Source organism: Podarcis bocagei, assembly GCF_964188305.1.
Source record: "Podarcis bocagei genome assembly, chromosome: 7".
NCBI lineage: Eukaryota > Metazoa > Chordata > Lepidosauria > Squamata > Lacertidae > Podarcis > Podarcis bocagei.
Genome location: NC_138132.1, coordinates 32,211,826 through 32,235,799, shown reverse-complemented (window position 1 = coordinate 32,235,799; position 23,974 = coordinate 32,211,826). Strand labels below are relative to the sequence as shown.

General features: G+C 42.3%; 1 protein-coding gene across 4 annotated transcripts in view; it reads right to left on the bottom strand.

Moving 5' to 3' along the window:
- Window positions 1-23,974, bottom strand: part of CSMD2 (CUB and Sushi multiple domains 2) — a 492,033-nt gene that overhangs the window by 307,835 nt on the left and 160,224 nt on the right. The window lies entirely within an intron of this gene.

Sequence of the window (23,974 nt, the reverse complement as noted above, 5' to 3'; positions counted from 1 at the left end):
TTCCAGTCTATTTCTGAAATTCCTTTGTAGTAAAACAGCTACTTTGAGATCTTGTATAGAATGTCCTGGGAGATTGAAGTGTTCTCCTACTGGTTTCTCTGTTTTGTGATTCTTGATGTCAAATTTATGTCCATTTATTCTTTGGCGTAAGGTTTGGCCTGTTTGTCCAATATAGAGAGCTGAAGGACACTGTTGGCATTTGATGGCATACACAATGTTAGACGATGAGCAATTAAATAGCCCCGAGATGGTATGTGTGATGTTGTTGGGGCCAGTAATGGTGTTGTCCGGGTGTATGTGGCAGCAAAGTTGGCATCTGGGTTTATTGCAGGCTCTGGTGCCAGTGTCCGTGTTAAGTCTGGTTGTAGTATTATTGTGGGTTAGGAACTAACTAACCAAGAACTAACTTAGTTGGTCTTTAAGGTGCTACAGGAAGGAATTTTTTTACATAAAAAAGAGTAATTAATTCAGGGTAGTGGGGATGGTTACAAAGGAATACCTACAGTATCTATGCAGATGAAATGGTTGGGCACTTAACACACTTGTAGAGGGTTGATTTTGCCTCAGTGTAAATAAAAGAATCTGAAGATTTACTGTAGAGTCACAAGGAAAAGGTTGCACAGAAGAGTCCACCCCTCCCCAAAAAACACAACCTCTTTTTAAGGGAATCTTTTTATTTCATAATAAAGTTGCATTTCCAGTTAAAAGCCACCTCCCAGATTCCGAATTATAGGGTTCTATCCAAAGCTGCATTAAATAACACCTCCATCAGCACAAGGGTTTCCACTTCTGTAATGGGACCTTCACCTTCCCCCATGCATCCTCTAAAATTGTTCTACAGCAGATTTCCCAGAGTAGATTTGAGGAGGGTGCAGGGTGCATGGGAGGAGAAAATCCTATTGCACAAGCATAAATCTTTGTGCTGATGCAATTCATTAGCTGAATATTACCCACAACCTCTACAGATGGCAGCTCCTTCCACCAAACATGCAAGAAGATTGTAAGAAGAACCTTTGCAGATCCACTGAGGGATCCATCGAGCCCAACATGCAATTTGCATCGGAGGCCCCAAGGAAGCCACCAAACAGAGCATGAAAGTTACAGCCATTTCCTGCTGTCAGCTCCTTAACAGGAAGTGGTATTCAGCCACATACTGTCCAGGATTATGAAGATCCAGTTGGGTCATCGTGGTCTGTTTTCCTTCTCATCTTCTTTTAAATTGATCACACCCCACAACCATATGGAATAGTCAATGAGATACACCATATAGCAAGAACTACCTGCAATGGTCCCCCAATCTCTTCACCCAAACCAGGGCATGCAGCTTTGCATAAGGTCACAGTTTCTATCCAGTTAAAAAGCTCTCCAATAGGAGGGCTGGGGTGGGGAGCCCTGCATGCGGTACTGGGGAGCCACTGCCAATTGCTGAGCCAGAGGACCCAGTGGCCTCCCACAGTAGGAAGCATCTTCCTATCTTCAGTGCCTTGACTCTCAACCCTTTTCAAGTCAAAAGGCAAACATGTCTCCTGCACGGACTGACTGACTGGCACAGAGCAATAAATTCCCTGACTTTCTGTTCCCTCTTACTAAATTAAAACCAAACAGGCAGCTAATGAACAGATCAGAAGCCAGAGCACTGAGTGTACACATAAACAGTGATCATGTGTCCCATTCACAGAGGATAGTCCTCAGTTTCAGGAGATGCCTGATCAAAGAAAGAAAGGAGATGGGGGAGGGCTCCCAGTCAGTTGTCAATCAAAAGTTAGCACCTGCCTGGATAGTAGACTGAGTAGCCACACAGATCACCTGGTCATATGGTGGTGAAATGCACTGCTGTGTGCAATGCTTAACTCTGGATGGTGAGAGACTCCAGGGGTGGCTGCAGTTTCTCAGGGTTAGGTTTCCTTGGAATGAAAGAGACTGTGGTGTCTTTAGGATATATGGTTTTATTTGCACATATATACAACCTGAGGATAAGATGGAAGGGCTCACAACATTAATACTCCAACAGATCTTGCTTAGCCTTTAAGTTCTCAGGGATGCCGCAGCCACAGCTTTGGGTCCAGCAGAGGGCAAGATATGCCCCTGTGTCTCCAGCTTCTAGCATCAGTCAAATAACTCTCATATACACAGGTCTCCTTGGCTTGTTGCCTTCCATCCTAGGATGTTGCAGTATCCAGCCAGGTGATGTGGGGAAAAGTACACCCATTTATCTCTATGGCATCAGAGCAACCTCTTTGGATATGGTAAATATAAGTACTTAATTGGCCAGCTAAAGCCATTACCTTAACAAAGAAACTGGTTTGGCTTGTTCAGCAGCCTCTTCTAATAGATTCTGAACAGGCCTGGAAGGTACCCATGGGTATCATCCAGTCTGACACCAAGCCTATAACAGTACTCTATTTCCATTAGCATTACAGTAATTATTTCTAAATTTGCATCTATACATATGCATTAGAATGTGCACATTTAATTTAAATCTGTGTCCTCTTTTTGCCCTCTTGGTTATGCATTTTCTCTTTCTTGGCAATTTGAAAGTGGCCATCTACACACACCATACATACATCTAAAAAACAGAAGTGATGCACCTCCTTCAAACTGCTAATGCTGATGGAGGAAGTGTGCACATCATCCAGTAGACTCACACAACGCAGAACTCTTACCATTACTGATACAACACAAGTGCCTGCCATTGAGGAGTAATAGTAGGATGGCAACAGCATGGTGGCACATGTAATTTGTAGATAAGGCTCAGCCTGGAGTGTGTTGATAGTTAAAGCAGAATTTCAAAGGTGATACACACCCAGGTTTCTGTGGGCCTTTGAACGAAAGGCTCTCAATGCCCACCCCTTGACATTAGGCCTATTTTGATGTTAAAACATTAGAATAAAAAAATAAAATAAAGTACATTATACTCCTTTGCCTGCAGCCAGCCTCAAAACATCTGAGATAGGGAGAACAGACTTTTGGGGTGAAAACAATAACTTACAGGTAAGCATGAACCCCAGAACCTCTAGTTTCACATAATGGAGTTTGGTGGCAGCACAACCAAGTCTCAAATCCCAGCTAAGCAAAACACCCAAATAAAAAGACAGACATGCCAGCAGCAGGTCTGATGATTGTATCAAATATACACCCTGCTAGCACTGAAGTATCTGAGGACCAGGCAAAGATCCCCCCCCACACACACACACTGGGCTTCAGGAAATGTCCAGCTGTGTGAGACACTGATTGTGGAGAAGAGCCATTCTAAAAGCATATGTGGAAAATCATATATAGGGAGTTTAATACATATATAAGAAAAAGAATAAATTGCAAGTATGGAAGAAGGAAGAGTTTCATTTCATGGTGTGTTCAGGCTGAAATTGTAGAGACATGCCATTAATCTTCTGGTACATTTTTTTCCAGCCTCATTCCTCATTCATATACATCTGCCTCACCTGAGCTTCAGATTTGTTTTCAGAAACAATTCTCATTCTCTCTCTCTCTCTCTCTCTCTCTCTCTCTCTCTCTCTCTGTGTGTGTGTGTGTGTGTGTGTGTCCCTCTCTTTTTCTCTCTCTTTCTCTCACCTTACCTTCCACATCATGAATTAACTTGCTATGGAAACAAGGGAGGAAGTCTGAGATGGGAGTTAATTGTGGAACAAGAGAAGCATTAGCATCTTGAAATCCAAAATGAATTTAAACACAATGGTGTGATGAGCCAACTGACTTGCAATTTTTGACCAAAGTAAAGTGACAGTGATAAGTTGTAAGGGCCCAGTTAGGCACTGTGTGCTTAAGAGGCTGTTTTGCTGACTCTTGGGATGGGGCACAGGGGTGGCAAGGGGTCGTAGAATCCCATAATCGTAGAGTTGGAAGGGACCCCAAGGGCCATCTAGTCTAAACCCTTGCAATGCAATAATCACAGCTAAAACATCCACAACAGATGGTCATTCAACCTCTGCTTAAAAGCCTCCAAGGAAAGGAAGACCACAACTTCCCAAGGGAAACTGTTTCACTGTCAAACAGCTCTTACGGCCAGAAAGTTCTTCCTGATGTTTAGTCTGAATCTCCTTTCTTGTAACTTGAAGTCATTGGTTCGAGTCCTACCCTACAGAGCAGGAGAAAACAAGCTTGTACCATCTTCAATGTGACAGCCTTTTAGATATTTGAAGATGGATATCTCCTCTCAATCTCCTCTTTTCCAGACTAAACACAACAAACTTCCTCAACCCTTTCCCATAAGGCTTGGTTTCCAGATCCTTGATCAACTTGGTCACCCTCCTCTGCACATGTTCATGTTTGTCAATACCCTTCTTAAACTGTGGTGCACAGAACACAGCATTCCAGGTGTGGTCTGACCAAGGCAGAATAGTGTGGTACTATTCTTCCCTTGATCCAGACATTATACTTCTGTTGATGCAGCCTAGGATAGTGGTAGTTTTTGTTGTTGTTGCTGCTGCTGCTGCATCACACTGTTGACTCCTGTTAAGCTTGTAGTCTGCTAAAGACCCCTAGATCCTCTTCACATGTACTACTGGCAAGCCAGGTGTCATTGACCTCATTAAGTTTCTCAGTGTTCAGAGACAGGGGAGAAAAACAACTGGTTATGCATTGGGTTATGTTCCTATGTCCTTTTATGAACATGTCCTAAATCATATCTCCATAGACCCATGGCTCAACCACAATAGCCTTGGATTTGATAGACATATTCCTACTACTACTTTACATTGGGCACACCTCACTATGAATTTTACTGGATTCTTAGAGAGGGTAGACTTCCAGTTCCCCACTTTCTAGCTCCACATGTCTATAGGATTTCATTTTACTATTCATCTTTAAGCAGTATTTCCATCCAATTTCTCTTTTTCTTTCTCTCTCTCTCTCTCTCTCTCTCTCTCTCTCTCTCTCTCTCAGAGCTACATTTGCATAACCTGCCAATAATTTCTTTTTTAGCCTGCAGGTAAAAAATTATTTTTGGAAGCAAGGGTAAGATTCAGAAGGATGAGGGGTGGAGAACCAGCAAATGGGAATGTTTAAATACTTCTCCTCCAGCTTCACATTCTTATTGTCATACTCTCAACTTTGTACACTCTCACAATGCCATGGATTTGGAGACAGAGCCGACAAACCATAAACTATGTAAATTTAAGTTAGTGTATTGATGCCATGCCATCCTCTTTATGTCTATTGATGAAGACCAAGGACGCTAATGTAAAATTAGGAGCAATGGTAATCCGGGCCATAAAGAAGGCTGATTGCCAAAGAATTGATGCTTTCAAATTATGGTGCTGGAGAGTCCCATGGACTGCAAGAAGATCAAACCTATCCATTCTGAAGAAAATCAGCCCTGAGTGCTCACTGGAAGGACAGATCCTGAAGCTGAGGCTCTAATACTTTGGCCACATCATGAGAAGAGAAGACTCCCTGGAAAAGACCCTGTTGTTGGGAAAGATGGAGGGCACAAGGAGAAGGGGACAAGATGGTTGGATGGTGTTCTCGAAGCTACCAACATGAGTTTGACCAAACTGCAGGAGGCAGTGGAAGACAGGAGTGCCTGGTGTGCTCTGGTCCATGGGGTCATGAAGAGTTGGACATGACTAAACGACTAAACAACAACAACAATCCACAACATACTATGAACAACACGTCTATCTATTTTGCAGCTCACTGAGGTCATGTTATTGATAATTTCTTTTTAAAATCATCACCATCATCATCATCAACAACAGCAGCAATGGACTAATGCTGTATTGGAACTAGCACTGCTAGCCTGTATGCTTGCTCCTCGACCCTGATAATGCCTGCTCAACCAGTGTATTTGAAAATAAAATTATAATGATGCTATCAGCAGTCCCAGAATTGTAGAAGGGCTATAAGCTCAGTCCAGTAACATTCACTTTGCATGCAGAACATCCCAGGTTCAATACCTGGCAACTCCACGTGGGGCTGGGAATGTCTCTTACCTGAAACCCCAGAGAAACCTAGTGGAAACCTTGCAAAGCCACTGCTAAAATCTTGAGCTAGGTGGAACAATAGTCTGACTTGGTACAAGGCAGCTTGCTATATACATGGGAGAGTACAGTGGTACCTTGGGTTACATACGCTTCAGGTTACATACGCTTCAGGTTACAGACTCCACTAACCCAGAATTACTACCTCGGTTAAGAACTTTGCTTCAGGATGAGAACAGAAATTGTGCTCCGGCGGCACGGCGGCACCAGGAGGCCCCATTAGCCAGAGTGGTGCTTCAGGTTAAGAACAGTTTCAGGTTAAGTATGGACCTCCAGAACAAATTAAGTACTTAACCCGAGGTACCACTGTAAGTGTGTAGGATCAGGAAATAGAGATAAAAAATACGGCACTGTGGTGACATTGCACCACAACATCACCCCAGTAAGTCAACTCCACAACATTTTTGGTTGGAGTTAATGGGGGATGTAGTCCAAAACATCTGGACAGCACCAAGTTGTGGAAGGCTGGTGTATGTGTTCATGGGGAAAACACCCTGGCCTATCTAGCAAGCTAAATTAATCATATTTCAAGTATGCTGAGGAGCAGGGGAGGTGAAGGAAATCAGATTAGTCAGGAAACACTTTATAAAATCTAATCATGTTTTATTGAATGAAACAAAGCAGGAAAGGTCAAAGGGTCTCTGCACTGTAATGTGTTGTGAATTCTTTTTCTTAACTGCCTTGCTGCAGAAGGGGAGAGAAGACAGCCAGAGGGAAGGGGGATGGGAAAAGAACCCACGGCCTAACTGCAGAAGTGTAATGCACCCTCCAGCCACACCAGAATGAAAAAGGGAAGGCCATGCTAAGACTTTAATAAGCAGGATTGTGGCTTCTCTCCAAGACAGCTGTCTGGAAGGGCAGCTCCTGCCAAAAAACTGGATTTCAAGCTTCAGAATAAATGCAAGTTTGATGGTGCACATGAGGATTCGACAGTAATGGAACATGCAGCACCCCACCAAGGACACCCATGGCTCCTCCACCCGCAACCCAGTGTGGCACAGTGCAGAATTCAAAAACAACGTGCAAAAGTCAGGCTTCTGGGGTGTTACATTAAGGTCTGGAGGGCGTTGTAAAAGAAATCCAATATACCCTAAATCAATCAGTCAGTCGGTCAGTCAATCAATCAATCAATCAATCAATCAATCAATCAAGTGGTGGAGTGAGCTTCACCCTAGGCAGACGGTGGAAGCTAGCAAGATCTGTTGATGCACAGAGAAACAGCCACAGCCTCCAGCAAACAAAGGTGTATCCTGCAAGTTTCATAAGGCTTCAGGCGAGACATAGGAACCATGTGTGACTGGCAATTAGCAAAAGAGGCAGACAGACGGAGGACAGACAAGGAGCCATCCCCAAAGGCTCCATTATAATACATGGAAAAACCCACTTATGATACAGGGTGAAGCAGTCTGTTTCAGGAAACACCTGGACAGATGGTTAAGTCCAGTCGAATTTGACTATGGGGTGTGGCACTCATATCCGCTTTCAGGCTGAGGGAGTCGGTGTTTGTCTACAGTCAGTTTTTCTGGGTCATGTGGCCAACATGACTAAACATGACTGCTTCTGGTGCAACAGGACACCATGACTGAAGCCAGAGCACAGGGAAACGCTATTGGGAACACAGGTGGCATGGTGGTTTAAACCACCAAGCCTCTGGGGCTTGCAGATTACAAGGTCAAGAGTTTGAATCTGCAAGACAGGGTGAGCTCCCATTGCTCTGCCTCAGCTCCTGCCAACCTAGCAGTTCAAAAACATACCAGTGCGAGTTGATAAATAGGTACCACAGGAAACACCACTGTGGGGGAAGGCGGAGATGAAGGCAGGAATTGATGACTGAATGGTACAACAAGTATTTTCACAAGTGGTCCTTGCAAAGTCATGGACAACAAAATGCCTTAGGGTGGCATTGGAAAGAACCAAGAGGAGGAATCAGGTGATAGCAGACATTATTTCCTTCATCTGAGGCCTTTGATTCCAGGTAGACTACATCAACATCACATTTCCTGACACATCAGAAATGCCCTTTCCAGTGAAAGACATTGGAGAGAGAAGCATTGGAGATAAAATCTTTTGTCATGGCTAACCAGAATCTGCCTCCAGCAATTGCCTCTCATCTAAGACTTTTATTCTAAAATACAGTGCAATAATAATGTGGGTGTCTCTGAGCATGTTTAGTAAAGGGATCCCTGACCGTTAGGTCCAGTCACGGACGACTCTGGGGTTGCGGCACTCATCTTGCTTTACTTGCCGAGGGAGCCAAGTGGTGTGGCCAGCATGACTAAGCCACTTCTGGCAAACGACAGCAGCACACAGAAACACCGTTTACCTTCCCGCCAGAGAGGTACCTATTTATCTACTTGCACTTTGACATGCTTTTGAACTGCTAGATTGGCAGGAGCAGGGACCAAGGAACGGAAGCTCACCCCGTCGCAGGGATTCAAACCGCTGACCGTCTGATCAGCAAGCCCTAGGCTCTGTGGTTTAGACCACAGTGCCACCTGCGTCCCTTTAGAGGGCATCCATTCTTGAATAACCAAATTCATCTCTCTCCCTCCCCCCCCATATGGTTTCTAGGCAAAACTGATTCCTGGTACTGATTCCTGGTTTCCAGGGTTCCTGTCTATATACTGTAGCATATACACAGAGTGTCTAGTATATACACATTTAGTAGAAACAAGTCCCTCAGTGCCAGAGGCAAGGCTTTCTGATGGCACTGTCGATGAACTCAAGTTGTTAAAACAGCGGACAGTGAAGCAAAACATGGAAAGGGAGCTTGGTCAGCTGTTTCCCATCAGGCAGTATTCAGCTCACTGACTTGCAATTTGCTATTGTAATGTCAATCGGAAGAACACAGTTCTGAAACCTACTGAAGGGGCTAGAGGCCCCTGAAGGCAGCCTTTGTGCACACCCTTGGGAGGAGGAAAAGGAAGATGGAGTGAGTAGCTAATAGCATCTTCAAAGCCACTTACATGCCCAGAGACCCTCCAGAGACTCCCATTCAGAGCTCCTTTGCAAACCTTGCTGGAGATAGTTCCTTGCATAAAATTCTGACACTTCCATGTGCAACAAACGTCACCAAAGAAGAGATTAAAAAAAAAAGAGTGGCAGTTTAGTGACATAATATTTCTAGAGACAGGCAATTGTCCAGTCCATATAATTTTTGCTTATGTTGGGTTTTCCTCACACTTGATCCAGAAGGAGTGAGGTCTTGTCAGCATAAAACACCTGTGCTCAGAGATCTGCACTGTTTGGAGATTTGCTGCTGGGCGAGGTTCAAAGTGTTACTATTAGTATAGAAAGCCCTGAACATATTGGGACCAGTTTACAGTGGTACCTCGGGTTAAGTACTTAATTCGTTCCGGAGGTCCGTTCTTAACCTGAAACTGTTCTTAACCTGAAGCACCACTTTAGCTAATGGGGCCTCCTGCTGCTGCCGCACTGCCAGAACACGATTTCTGTTCTCATCCTGAAGCAAAGTTCTTAACCTGAAGCACTATTTCTGGGTTAGTGGAGTCTGTAACCTGAAGCGTATGTGACCCGAGGTACCACTGTACCTATGAGATTGTCTTATCCCAGATGTGCCTACACAACTGCTTCAAATACTACTACAGGTGCCACATGACACCCCTTCCACAAGCAGGTGCCTTCGGTGTATTGCTTTCAGCACCTGCTCAAAACATTCCTGTATAGACAAGCCTAACCAGATGCTTAGAAAGTTGAGGTATTAATCCTTTTTTTAGTGTTTTAACTTAAGCAGACAAGCTAAGCAGTGTGAGGTACCACCTATGTAATAGCTTTATCCAGTTCTTAATCTAAGTAAAGTGTTCACAGCACTAGAAATGAAAGAAGGCTACCATGACTGGGATCAGACAACCCTGGGCAAGCGAAGCTCTTTCTCAGATCACAACTCTTACCTGGGAATAGCACAAATTTCAAAAGAGCACGGGCAAGGCTATGGGAGCCAGGGAAATAATCACTAGCTTTAGGATCTAATTTTGCACTTTTATTTTAAAGATACATCATATATACTGAACTGACTTCCACACAGTTATGAGACGGTAATTAACATTCAAGCAGCAACAGAGAGAAAACCTGTGTGTTTAAAGAAAAGGTTCTAATAACTGATTCGCTTGACCCCATTTGGGGTGGAGACCAAGAACTGATCATGTGGATAGGGTCAGCCTACAACTCACTTTCCATCACTTTTTGGTGAGAGCTGTCAGACTCTCAAATCAAAGTCTGGGCAAGTATTTGGGATGGAAAGACCAGAGGCAAGGAGGTCAGTCATCTGCCTGTGCAGAGGAATAGCAACCCATTGTCCAAGCTACAAAAGTGCAGCAGGTCTGGTGGGAACTGCCTACAATTTCATCAGGGTAGCAATACAAGTCCTACAGTGCTCTCAGCGCTAGCCTCACAGTAGCTGTCAAAAACTATACAGCAAGACCTTAGACTGGGGATAGGCAATGTGTGGTTGGACTCCAGCTTCCATCAGCCCCAGCTCCAATGGTCACAGATGTCGTAAAATAGCATATGGAGGACACCAGCTAGGCTCTCCCTGGTCAAGGCACTTGTGGATCTTGCAGAAATCCTTTAGTTTCACAGTAGCTCTTTATTTCTGAGGACATGTTGTACAAATTGTTTTCAGTGTTTGTGCTTTTTAAATCAACATCATCAGTGTGCTCTGATCAGATAGTAACTTATCCTGCTTGCTCACATAAGGGTTGTTTTGCACCTCACACTAGAGAGTCGTGCAAGGTGTTCTTCCATTTGCACAACCTCACACACAAAACTGATGTGGAACACATCTATTACAGAGTGACACTGACTCTTTTGCAATGTTCATTGGGCCCAAATCTCTGAAAGGATTTTTGTTAGAATGACTTGTTATAATCTACTAGTTCACAAATCAATACTGCTTACCAGAATGGGAGCACAGGAAGCCACCTGAGAACATTAAGGGTGTGATCAATCATTGGTCCACCTAGCTCAGTACTGCTTACACTGACTGGCAGTAGCTCTTCAAAGTTTCAGGCAGGGGATATTCCCAGCCCTACCCAGAGACACCAGGGATTGAACCTGGGACATTCTGCATTTAAAACAGCTGCTCTACCACTTAGCTTCCCGTAAGGATCACTTTGTAAGTTCTTCCCTTTTCTTTGCAAAGTACATTTCAAAGCTGGTCTCCAATTTTATCTTCCAACTATATGTCCTTAAACAGTACTAAAATCAAAAGCTGTTCATCATCATTACAGAAGACACTGTTCAGTGGCAAAGCAATAATTAACTATGATGAGGAAGCTGTTCATATTCTGGGGACAGAACAGTTGTAAAAATGTGTCATTTAACCACCAGAGCCTCTTTCCCTATACTCCCCCTGAAAGCTAAATGTTTAATGACAATTGGCCAAAAGTTATAAAAATCAATTAAATGATATTACACTTTTAACTTCCATATTCATCATTGCAATATCTAAGAACACTTGCCTTAAGAAACTGCAAGCTATTGCAGTTTGGTTTTATGGCTTGCATTGACAGCATTTTGATGGAGAGGCTATCAATTAATGAATAACCCAACCTTATTTCAAGTGCCTGAAATTATTCCAGGTTAAATTCACCTCCAAGGAAAAAGCCAAAGCAAACTATCTCCATGCTTGCAGTTCATGGCAAATTCAGATATCTTGTTAGATTAAACTTTTGATACCGGAGCACACTTGGCCCCAAGTGTTAAAGTCTAAATCATGTATTGGACTACACATTTTATTTGATGGATAAGGTGAGGAGAGATAATCTATTGAGAAATCAGCATTAGGATGAAGCAACAAGGAGCAGGTCTCAGATGCCAGAGAGTTGGTTACAGCAACTGGCCAGTTTAGGTACTACAGGACCAGGGAGAGCCCCCAGGGACAATAGCATTGTTCTATAATCCATTTCAATCTATATGCCTCAGTGATGGCCTACCGTGGCCCAACTACCAAATTTTCTAAATACAGAAAACTGTATTTAGGGAAGAGATGCAAATGAATTGAGGAAGCCAAAACTGCAGCAAACTGCACATACTTCAATGCTGGAATTAATTCTAGAAATTCTCCTAATTATACCAGAATTCAGAATAAGAAGAATGCTGGCCAGAGAAACTCATATGGGGCATTATAGGCTATATCTCTTAAATCCTAGTAAGAGACATTTAGCCTAAGTAAGGATGTACCTAAGTAAGGATGCACGGCGTTTGCATTCACTGCTCTGGTTTGCCAAAAGCGGCTTAGTCATGCTGGCCACATGACCTAGAAGCTGTACGCCGGCTCCCTTGGCCAGTAAAGCGAGATAAGCGCCACAACCCCAGAGTCATCTGCCACTGGACCTAATGGTCAGGGGGTTCCTTTACGTTCACCTTTAAGGATGTTCAAGGAATTTCTCAACTCACAAGTATATCAAAATACGTTTTTAAATGCATAAATTGGAGAGGATTTTTTTAAAAAAATCTGTTTTAATATGAATTTTCAAGCAGGTTCTTGTTTTATGGCAAACTTCTTGCAGATGCAAAAAGGAACCAACTAATGGGGGAACACATGGAAATTCTGCAGACCAGAATACATTTGACCTGAGCATCCTTCTGTGCTGAGCAGTGCAGTGCAACAGTTAAAACAAATTGAAGACTTGCTCTCCTTACTATTGTGAAGCCTCCTTCTACCTTTCCCGCTTCACCTGTGTCTCACCCCATGCCCAGCTTGACAATAATTTGGTCTAAACCAACAAGAAACCTAGGAGAAGTGAATGTTGATGCCTGTTTATATCTCTGTGTCCTGGTGATGGCTGAGAGGTAGAAACAATAGCTTTAGAAAATGAGAGGGTCAATATGGCAGAAAATATATATGGTATTTTTGTTTTCTATTCTTCTATAAAGCCTGTTCACCCGTTCCCTACAAGAGAAAACACAATTAGGGAAGGCCCACTGAACTAGAATATGTTGCCAACATTTCCCTACCAGGCGAGAAAACCCAGAACTGTCATTTCTAATTGGCTAGAAGGCTTTTCATTCCCCCTCACTGCTTCTCTCCTACTTTTATTCCATCTCCATTACAGCTTCATTTCACACTTTTCAGGAAAACAGGAGGGCCCAAGATCTCACCAGAAACAGTGCAATTGCCATTAAAGGGGCTGTAAAAAGTGTTGTTTCATGAGCTGTGAGAAGTGTTGTTTCATTGTTAGGTGATCCGCATGTGGTGAACCACTCCTGGACTGCCTGTTTCACACCCACCTGGTAACATGATATCCATGTGAGCCTGAGGCAGGTAAGAGCCAAAAGCCAGGAGGTCAAATGCAGGAAGCAAACAAATGCCCTAGCACATGTCAAGCTCAGAAAGAAGTTTAGCAAAATCCTGCTTTCTCACAACTGAAGCAATGGCTGCATGACACATCTATGGCATTCTCATTTCATCTGCAGAAGAACAACAAAGCTGTCCTGATGTATAGAGAAACTCACTCTGGAGTAGAGCCGAGGAACAAAATTTGCAACAAGGCTCAAAAGCTCACTCTTGGGATTAAATCTAATGCAGGTCAAACTATCATCCTTTTTATTAAAGGATTGCTGCTCTACTTTCTCCATTTGCAAACCCTACCTTGCCAACCACTCTTCCTCCACACCTAAGCAAACCTTCTCACTTTCCACTTCATCCACCCCCTTGCCTATACCCACAAGCTCACCACCTGTCCCCTGCCCTCCCAGCTCATCCCTACCCCATTTTAATTGAATTGGAGAGGTGTTTTGTACAGCAGCTTGCTAAACTGCTACGTGAAGTGCCTCCCCCTTCATTAAACCTCACTGCAGGTGTGAGGTCACCTACTGGCAGCCACACTAACTGCAGCATGGTGACAGTCTGATATTTTTATGCATATAGGGGAGAAATGGATTTCTGCCTTTGACATACATACATTTATTTACTTGCTTATATATCACTTAAGGACTTTTTAGTGGGAAGTGATACATAAATTTAATAAACCTAAACTTAGCAACAACTGGGATGGAAAAGAATGAAGCAGAGAGAGAGAGAGACGTGTCTACTGAGTTCATGGCTGAAGTGACATTCAGACAAGAGGGTACCTGGTTCTTAGCTCAGTCTCTTAGCACTTGGTATGTAGAACCAGACCTCTGGCATGTATAGGTTATCCTGAGACATAATTGTATACAGACATAAACAGAGGGGGCAGCAATTACTCCTCCAAAATGGCACCCCAGTTTTGTGTTAGGAACAGTCAAATTTTAAACTGGTCAATTTCTAGCCCCTAAAAAATGTACCTTTCTAGTCTTAAGCCAGAAACAGGTTTTTTTTAATATAGAAACAAGAGGGAAGAAATAGCTGACTAATGACTTAGCAGGGTACATGATTTAGTCACTACTAATCTGCCAGTAGTAGCCTTGAAAACAACAACACTAATTTCTCTATATAAATGGGAAATGTAGAAGCTGTAAGACTTGCCTGCAAGTGCCCATTTTTTCTTCCAAACCTTGGTTCCCAAATCTAGAAGGAATGTATTGATGTGATGCCCTGCTCTGTCAGTTGTGAATCCTGACACAAAAGTGAGTCAAGGCAAGACTTTTTTGTGTGTGATGGGGTCTCATAAGGCAAGCCCTTCTTTTTGAGGGAGGGGGTTATTCTGGATGTGAATTCTGAGAGATTTAAGGTAGCTGGGATATCAGACTTGGAACTTTGGCCACGCAGCCCAGGCACATTGTTTTTTTCTACCAGAAGGAAATTGGCAGCTGGAGGGCCTTGCTTGATCACCACTGGACTGTCACATAAGGAGACTATTAAAGCAGCTCATGCCTTTGGAAAGATGTGGAGGGGCAGAGACAAAACACATCCCACCTGGCACTGTCAAATTGTCTTAGCTCAAGAATGAGCTACTAGCACGCTGCCAATTCTTTCTTGTTGTCTCCAGGCTTAAAAACTTCTGTCGAGCTGTTTTGCGTACAGATGCTTCCTCCTCTTTCTGGAAAAGAGTGACAAGTGGGATGCCGCAGGGTTTTTTCCAGGACTCAGTGTTGTTCAACATCTTTATAAATGACTTGGATGCAGGATGACACCAACCAGGGAGAGGTAGCTAATGCTGCAGAAGGCAGAATTAGGATTCAAGATTGGAGAACTGGGCCAAAACTAACAAAACAAATTCCATTAGGAACAAATGTAAGGTTCTTAACTTGTGCAGGAAAAATATGACTTGACAACAATGCATGCAGAAAGAATATGGGGTTTTTAAGAGACCACAAGTTTAGCATGAGTCAACTGTGTGAAGCAGCAGAAGAAAAAAGCCTAATGCCACTCTAGGCTGCATCAACAGAAGTATAGTATCCTGATCAAGGGAAGTAATAGTGCTGCTCTATTCTGCCTTGGTCAGACCACACCTGAAGTACTGTGTCCCGTTCTGGGCACCACATTTTAAGGATAATACTGGCAAGCGGGAACATGTACAGAGGAGGGTGACCAGGATGTTCAAGAGTCTAGAAACCAAGACTTATGAGGAATCGTTGAGAGAGTTGGGTACATTTAGACTGGAGAAGAGAAGACTGAGAGGTGATATGCTATCCATTTTCAAATATCTGAAGGGCTGTCACATAGAAGATGGAGCAAGTTTGTTTTCTGCTGCTCCAGAGTGTAGGACCCAAACCAATGAATTAAAATGACAAGAAAGGATATTCCGACAAAATTTTAGAAAGAACTTTCTGATGGGAACAGCTGTTCCAAGGTGAGACGGACAACCTCAGAGGGTGAAGGACTCATTTTTTAGAGGTTTTTAAATAGAGGTTGGGTGGCTATCAGTCAGGGATTTTTTCAGTTGTGATTCCTCCAACCCTACAATTCTTTGATTTTATGCTGCCTCCAGTTATGGTTGTGTCTCTTCCATCCTGAAGCATGGCACCACATCCAACACAAGTTTGCTACATGGATGGCTCAAATTTTTCTGTGTGTTTTCTATGAGTTTTTTGACCTAATTATAGCTGTTTATAATTCTTATTAAATATTTGAGTCAGAATGCATAATTTGGCCTTGAGTCTATCTGGCATGTTGCTAATAATTAAAATCATGGCTCTTATTTTGTTTTAATAAAGGAAATTAAAAGGCAAAAGGGGAAATGATTTCTAGCAGTATTGTGAAACAGAATCATAAACATATTTTAAACAAAACACCAGATTTCTTCTCTCTCTCAGCCCACTCCACCCCCACCCCCACTGGCAAAAATTACTTACAAAAAGAAGGGGGGAAATGAATCATTTGAATTTAATTACCAACCTCTGGGTATTCTTTGGCAGCTTTCAAAAGTAAAATTTGAAAAGCCTTTTCCAAGTCTGTGCCTAGAACTTGAGAAGTTAGTTTCTTGTGAATATGAAATTAAATTATGCTGAAATCATGGGGAGTTCTCCAGGCTAGTAGACTGGAAAGAGCAGCCCTCTGGCTTACTTTAGACAACAGAGACCTGGCCCTTTTCTGAAAAGGGACTCTTACAAATAATGAGGTTTGCCAAAGGCAGCCCAAGGCAGCTAGTCCCTGAGGGGGGGGGGGATCCACACAGTACCCACTAAGATAGCATAATGCACCAGGAAGAAGTCCTGCATAAGCATAACAGAAAAATTGTTTGCTAGCCTTCTCCCTGATTCATTCATGCTGTTCAACAGCCATCAGCCACAAACAGCATACCAATGGCCAATTATACCCAATGAAATCTGGATGGCCACAGGTTCTCCATCCCTATTTCAATTCACTGGATATAATCTGAAAGCTCTTACAGAGATCAGAACTGGTTACATGACTGTTAACCAAGATTTTGCAGATCCAAAATACCCAGGAGAAATCTCTGCCTAGGAACATAGCAAGCTGCGTTATAGTGTGTCAGACCAATGGGGTCCACCTAGTTCAATACTGGCTGCAATGGCTAGAAGCAGCTCTCTAAGGTTTTAGGTGGCAGTCTTTTCCAGCCCTACCTGGAGATACCAGGGATCAAACCAGAGACCTTCACATACAAAGTAGATGCTCTACCACAGAGCTACAGCCCTTCCCCTGATGGTAGCATAATACCACCCCATATTCAGGACCAGCTGCAAACTTGGGCTCTTCTCTGTCCTTAGGGAAGAGAAACAGGACAGAAAGGCTGTTGGGAGAAGCTCACGTCCCTCCTACCTGCAATAGGCACTTGCTGCCAGCACTACACCAAGACAAGCCAAAGGCCTGAATAGCCTCAGAAGCTTCATAGCTTGTGAAGTTTGCCAGCACCAGATGAAAGTGACTGCCCCCTAAAGTATTAACGTACACTAATAAATGCCATTTCTGCATTAAAAAGAGCAACATCTAATTTTCATGCAAGCTCCAGGAACATTAAACAATTGGGTACGAGTTAAATGGCAGCTATCCCAGATTAATAGCTTTGCAACAACTCAGACTATAATTCCCCCCAAACAGCTTGTCAGGCAAGTATAAAATTAGCTACATGAATACGTCTTTACTTCTGATGGTGACACAACTGTGGTAAACACATTACCTTTTAATTTAATACCCAGCAATATCTCTAATTATGTCAGCAGTTGACAACCTTTCCCCTTCCTGAGAGGATTTGGAGGGTAGAAATAATGGCCTCCCCCCCCCCAACATCTTGTAAATTGCCTGGTCACCTACGATGACTAAGGATTGGTTATGAGTGACAAGGCAAGGAAAGGATGATCTAGTCAATTAGAAGAGAGTTCCTCTCCTCCTCCACCTCCTTTTCACCATCTAACTACCACAAATCACTTACAGCATTATGTTTGAGAAAAAGAATGTTTGCAGTTACTGGAAATTTCAAGTCTGTGTCAGCATTTTTCATGGCTAGAACAGGGGACTTGCAGGCCTGTGTTCTGCAAACCTATCTGGTGAGCCACTGAGGCTGTAGGTTGGAGCATGCTCTGGATGGTAAAGTGCTCGTAGGCTCTGGAATGATTGACCCAAGCTGACCACTGGCTCTCTGATCTGGCTTTTGGATCAGGCTGGGATTTTTCCTGGGCAACACAAGTGTCTACTCTACTGTGTCTGGCTCCCAGTTCTTGATGCTCATTCCACAGCTACCAAAGGGCCAGAACTTATACTCTCTTTTTATCAATGCAGCAGTATGCTCAACAAGACTTTGGAACTTGAAATATTAGAAGTAAGTGAAACCTCTCGGCTGTCCAAACCTGCAAAATTTCAAGAAATGTGTGAGAGGCGTCCATGAATGGCGTGGTCTCCACTAATATGGACAAGGCACAAAGACTAACAGTCACTAAAGAAGGGAGACTCCCCAAGACTTTTTTCGAAATGACAGAAAACATGGACTTGATAGACATTTGGAGAACAAGGAACCCTCTGGAGAGAGAGGGAACCTTCTTCTCCCAAGCAATGATGACCTGGACCAGAATTGACCAAATCTGGGTTACCAGTGGATTGGCTCCAAAGATTAAGAAAGTGGAAATCTGCCCAAAAACTTGCTCCGACCATAACGCCGTGAAGATGGAGATGAAACTCACAATAACCGGTCAATTTAGATGGAGAATGAATGACACCCTCTTTCGAGATAAGGAGATTCTCACGAAGGCCCAAAAGACCTTAAAAGACTATTTTGAAATAAATTTGAGGACTGACGTGGAGAAAAGAGTGATCTGGGACGCAAGTAAAGCTGTTATGAGAGGATTTTTGATTCAACAAAATTCAATAAAGAGGAAAAAACAAAATGAGAAAAAAGAGAAGATCTTGGAAATGATAAAGGAAGGAGAGAGGAAATTAAGAACAAAACCAAAGTCTCAGGACATTTTAAGAGAGATTAAGTTATATCAAACTCAATATATGGAATTGATGAACCAAGAGATTGAATGGAAGATAAAGCAAATGAAACAAAAGACTTTTGAATCAGCAAATAAATGCGGTAAACTTTTGGCATGGCAATTGAAGAAAAGGCAGAAACTAAATACAGTTACAAGCCTAGAGGTTGATGGAAAGAGTATATCTAAACCTAATGAAATTAGAAATTGCTTTCTAAGTTACTTCAAAAAACTTTACACCCAAGGCCCGCAAAATGAAGAAGATATAGACAAATTCCTTGGAAGATATGGATTACAAAATATCTCTCAGCAAAGTAAGATGGACTTGAACCAGAGAATCTCAGAACAAGAGGTAGAGGCTGCCATTCAGAATACGCAATTGGGCAAATCTCCGGGACCAGATGGACTGACTTCTAGATACTACAAATCGTTGAAGGAATGGTTGATTCAACCATTAAGAGAAGTTTGTAATGAGATCCTTGAAGGAAAAAGGGCACCTGAATCGTGGAAAGAGGCATATATCTCACTCATACCAAAGTCAGAGACTGAAAAGACCCAACTCAAGAACTACCGCCCGATATCACTCCTTAATGTGGATTACAAAATTTTTGCAGACATTTTGGCAAAAAGATTTAAAAGAGTTTTGATGGAGAAGATTCATAAAGACCAAGCAGGCTTTCTCCCTAAAAGACACCTAGCGGACAATGTAAGGAATGTAATAGACATTTTGGAAAAGCTGGAGGTGAATATAAACACTAAAGCAGTATTGATCTTTGTGGACGCGGAGAAAGCCTTTGATAATATCTCTTGGAGTTTTATGAGGAAGAATCTTCATGGGATGGGGGTAGGCCAGGGTTTTGAGAATGGTATGGCTGCAATATATTCCGAACAAAAAGCTAAGCTGATTGTAAATAATGTTGTGACTGAGGAACTTAAGATAGAAAAAGGAACTCGGCAGGGGTGCCCAATTTCCCCATTACTTTTCATTTCGGTTCTGGAGGTGTTGCTGAATATGATAAGAAATGACCAGCAGGTCAAAGGTGTGCAGGTCGGAGCTAAACACTACAAGTTAAGAGCGTATGCAGATGACCTAGTATTGACTTTGCAAGAGCCAAACACTAGTACGAAAAGGGTTTTAGAAATAATTCAACAATTTGGCCAGGTGGCTGGATTTAAGTTGAATAAGCAAAAAACTAAAGTCTTAGGGAAAAACCTAACAGATATGGAAAAGGAGAAGTTTCAGGAGGAAACAGGTTTGACAGTGGCTAAGAAAGTCAAATACCTAGGGGTTTATTTAACACCTAAGAATGTTAATTTGTATAAGGACAATTATGAAAAATGTTGGTCAGAGATTAAAAAAGATCTAGAAATATGGTCAAATCTGAAACTGTCAATGTTAGGTCGAATTGCAGTAATTAAAATGAATGTATTGCCTAGAATGTTATTTTTGTTTCAGACCTTGCAGATTCTTGATAAGATGGAATGTTTTAAGAGGTGGCACAAAGACATTTCGAAATTTGTCTGGCAGGGCAAAAAGCCCCGAATTAAATTCAAAATACTGACTGACGCTAAAGAAAGAGGGGGTTTCGCCCTGCCGGACCTAAAATTGTACTATGAGGCAGCAGCGTTTTGCTGGCTGAAAGAATGGATGCTCCTCGAGAATACAGATATCTTGGATCTGGAAGGCTTCAATAATGCTTTTGGTTGGCATGCATATCTTTGGTATGACAAGGTTAACAGTACCTTTAAAAATCACATTGTTAGAAAAGCATTATTTAATGTCTGGATAAGATACAAAGACTTATTGGAAAATAAAACCCCTAGATGGGTGTCACCAGTGGAGGCTAAAGCAGTGAAGAAACTCAATATGGAGGTCGGATGGCCGAAGTATTGGGAAATTTTAGAACAGGATGGAGACAAGGTTAAACTACAAAGTCAGGAGAAATTGAAGCACAAAGTAGAAAATTGGTTTCAATATCGCCAAATAATGGAAATTTTTAAACAGGATAGGAAAATCGGTTTCCAAGTGGAGAAATCAAAACTAGAGACCGAATTGCTAGAACCCAATACTAAGAATTTATCTAGAATGTATAACTTGCTGTTGAAATGGAACACACAGGATGAAACAGTTAAATCTGCTATGATTAAGTGGGCGCAGGATGTTGGACACAACATTATGTCAGTTGACTGGGAATGGTTATGGAACACCGGTATCAAATTTACGGCATGTAATGCCTTAAAGGAAAACATTATGAAAATGGTATACAGGTGGTACATGACCCCAGTCAAGCTGGCAAAAATCTATCATTTGCCCGATAATAAATGTTGGAAATGTAAAGAGACTGAAGGTACTTTTTACCACCTTTGGTGGACATGCCCGAAGATAAAGGCCTTCTGGGAAATGATCTATAATGAAATGAAAAAGGTACTTAAATGTACATTTTCCAAAAAACCAGAGGCCTTTCTCTTGGGCATTGTCGGCCAATTGGTGACAAAGAAAGATAGAAATTTCTTTATGTATGCCACAACAGCAGCAAGAATACTCATCGCAAAGTATTGGAAGACACAAGATTTACCTACTCTGGAAGAATGGCAGATGAAAGTGATGGACTATATGACACTGGCAGAGATGACAGGCAGAATCCGTGACCAACGTAAAGAGATGGTGGAAGAAGAATGGAAAAAATTTAAGAGCTATCTTAAGGACTACTACAAACTCAACGAATGTTAAAATGTTGTGGTTGCTAGAAGTAACAGGGTACAGGGATACAAGGTTAGATAATAAAGGAGGACTAAGATGACAGAGATTAGAAAGTAACAACTGGGAGTTGCTAGTTCAAATATGGACACTGGGATGCAGAGAGGGGGGGTATGGGGAAGTCCAAGAAAAGAGGTTTATGAAAATATCTTTGAAAGCATTTTGTATGTTTGTTTTGTTTTGTGTTTGTTTGTTCTTTTTAAAAAAATGCTGTAAAACCAATAAAAATTTATTAAAAAAAAAAAAGAAATGTGTGAGAGGCGCACAAAGCCTATCTGTGGTGGAGGCAAGTTCTTCTGTCAGTGGCAGACAGTGGATGGCTGCCATGATTCAACATCATTCCAAGTATTATTATTTTTTGGGGGGGGTGTTACTGGACATCCAAGACAAATGCTGCTGGCACTGATAAGACCTCCATTGCACCCACCCCAATTTACAAAACATATTCCTTCTCCAATTTAGCCACCTGTAGAGTTGTTTCAGCCCAACATAGTGGCTGCTTATTGTGGTGGTGGTCATTTCCACTGCCATGGTGGCATTTTATCTGGGCAGCCACCAAACTCCACCCGTTGGTTTCTCTTCTTCAGATGCTTCACAAGTACCCTGTCTTGGACCTCAAGACATGCCCTCTGTGTCCTCCTCCCTTCCAGAAAGAAAGAACAGGTCCAGCCCCAAGTGCAAAGGTTGCTCTCTTTTTCACCACTGAGAATTATTTACCACAGGAAATAAAAAAGAAACACAACTGTGATTACAAGAGAAGATTGATTTATTTTGCTCTAAGCAGATGGAGCCTGTGTTATTTTAAGACTCCTTCATGAATGATTCTCTGCATCTTTTATTCTGGGTATCTCTCAGTCACAGTGTCTTGTAACACAGCAGGAGGGGAGAGCGGGAGAGATAGGTGACAAAATGCTAATCCTGCCATCAGAGCCCAAAAGGAAGACCTTGTCTTTGAAGAGACTGCATTCCCATCCTGCATGTAAAGCCCTGGAGTCAGCAGCCGCTGCAGCCCAAGTGGGGGCCTTGATAAAAAATACTTTGTCAATGTCACACGGGCCCAGGGTACACTTACACATTAGAAATTAAGGCAAAAGCAATATCCTACAAAAGACACATGGCTGCTTCCAATTGCTTCATGTATCTTCCTTTCATCTTCCCATTTGATTAAATATTATTTGATTGCAATTAAAGTTTCCATGTCTCACTCTATTTCCCCACCCTTGAATCCTCCAGAGCAGTTAGAAAACAAAAATCTGCTTTGAGTTCTTCCCCAAAACACATTTGTATTGCCTTTGCAAGAACCCCCATTTTATTTGAACATAACAACATTAGAACATAAGAAGTGCCTTGCTGGATCAGGCCAATGACCCATCTAGTCCACCATCCTGTGCTCATAGCGGCTAACCAGATGACTATGGGAAACCTGAAAGATGTACCTCTGTTACAGCATCGTACCAACACTGAGATCACCTTATAGTTCCTGTTACTGCTGGTACATCTTAATCTAAAACAGTGGGACATTTCCAGCAGCACAAATATCTTCTTCCCCTTCACAATTTCTGGGGGTGGGGATGAGGTGCCGTGGCAGAAGTTCAGAGTTTCACTCAGTCAACAAGGGATTGTGTACCCTAATTACTTAACTAGCACCACCAATGCTTACAGAGACAAATGGACAGAGGCAATGGTAGCATTCCAGAGGGAAGGGAGCTTGACTGGTCTACAGGACCCTGAGGTTCATCCCAAGCCACAGTTCAGAGAAAACCTAATTTTAGCAAGATCACCACAGTTCCCATAACAGAGGCAGCAACCCATTTTAAAATAATAACACCATTCTAAAAAGCAAGGTTACGGACCGTTACACCCTACACTTTAAATTCTGCTTAACTAGCTCTCTGCTATGGAAATCATCAGCAAGGACTTGTATCAAAGACAGAAGCCCATTGCTGCAAAGCTTAACCAAGCTATCAAAAATATCTAGATATTTCTCATTACTGCATGCTTTAAAAAGCTCTTAATAGTGACTATAACAAGCTGCAAATCCTGACCATGAAATCTTCCCTTTAAGTGCAAAACTTTAGTGCATCATAGATGACACCCTGCATTTCATTTCAGAGTTAAAATCATAAATGCACAGATACAATTAAATTTGTATGCCAATGTGAGCGGTATGGAAAATCAGAACTTAACTGCACTCCACAAACACTAACAGCAAAGGGTTGTATCCAACATCAGCTATGCTAAAAGAAGACCCACTGAAATAAATCTAAATTAGTCATGTTCATTAATTTCAGTGCGTCTACTCTGAGTGTAACTAATGTGAGATACATCCCACAAATCCTTAAAAAAATCTGGACCCAGACTATCAAAGATAGTCCCAGACTATCAAAGCCTCAACCCCTATGATATA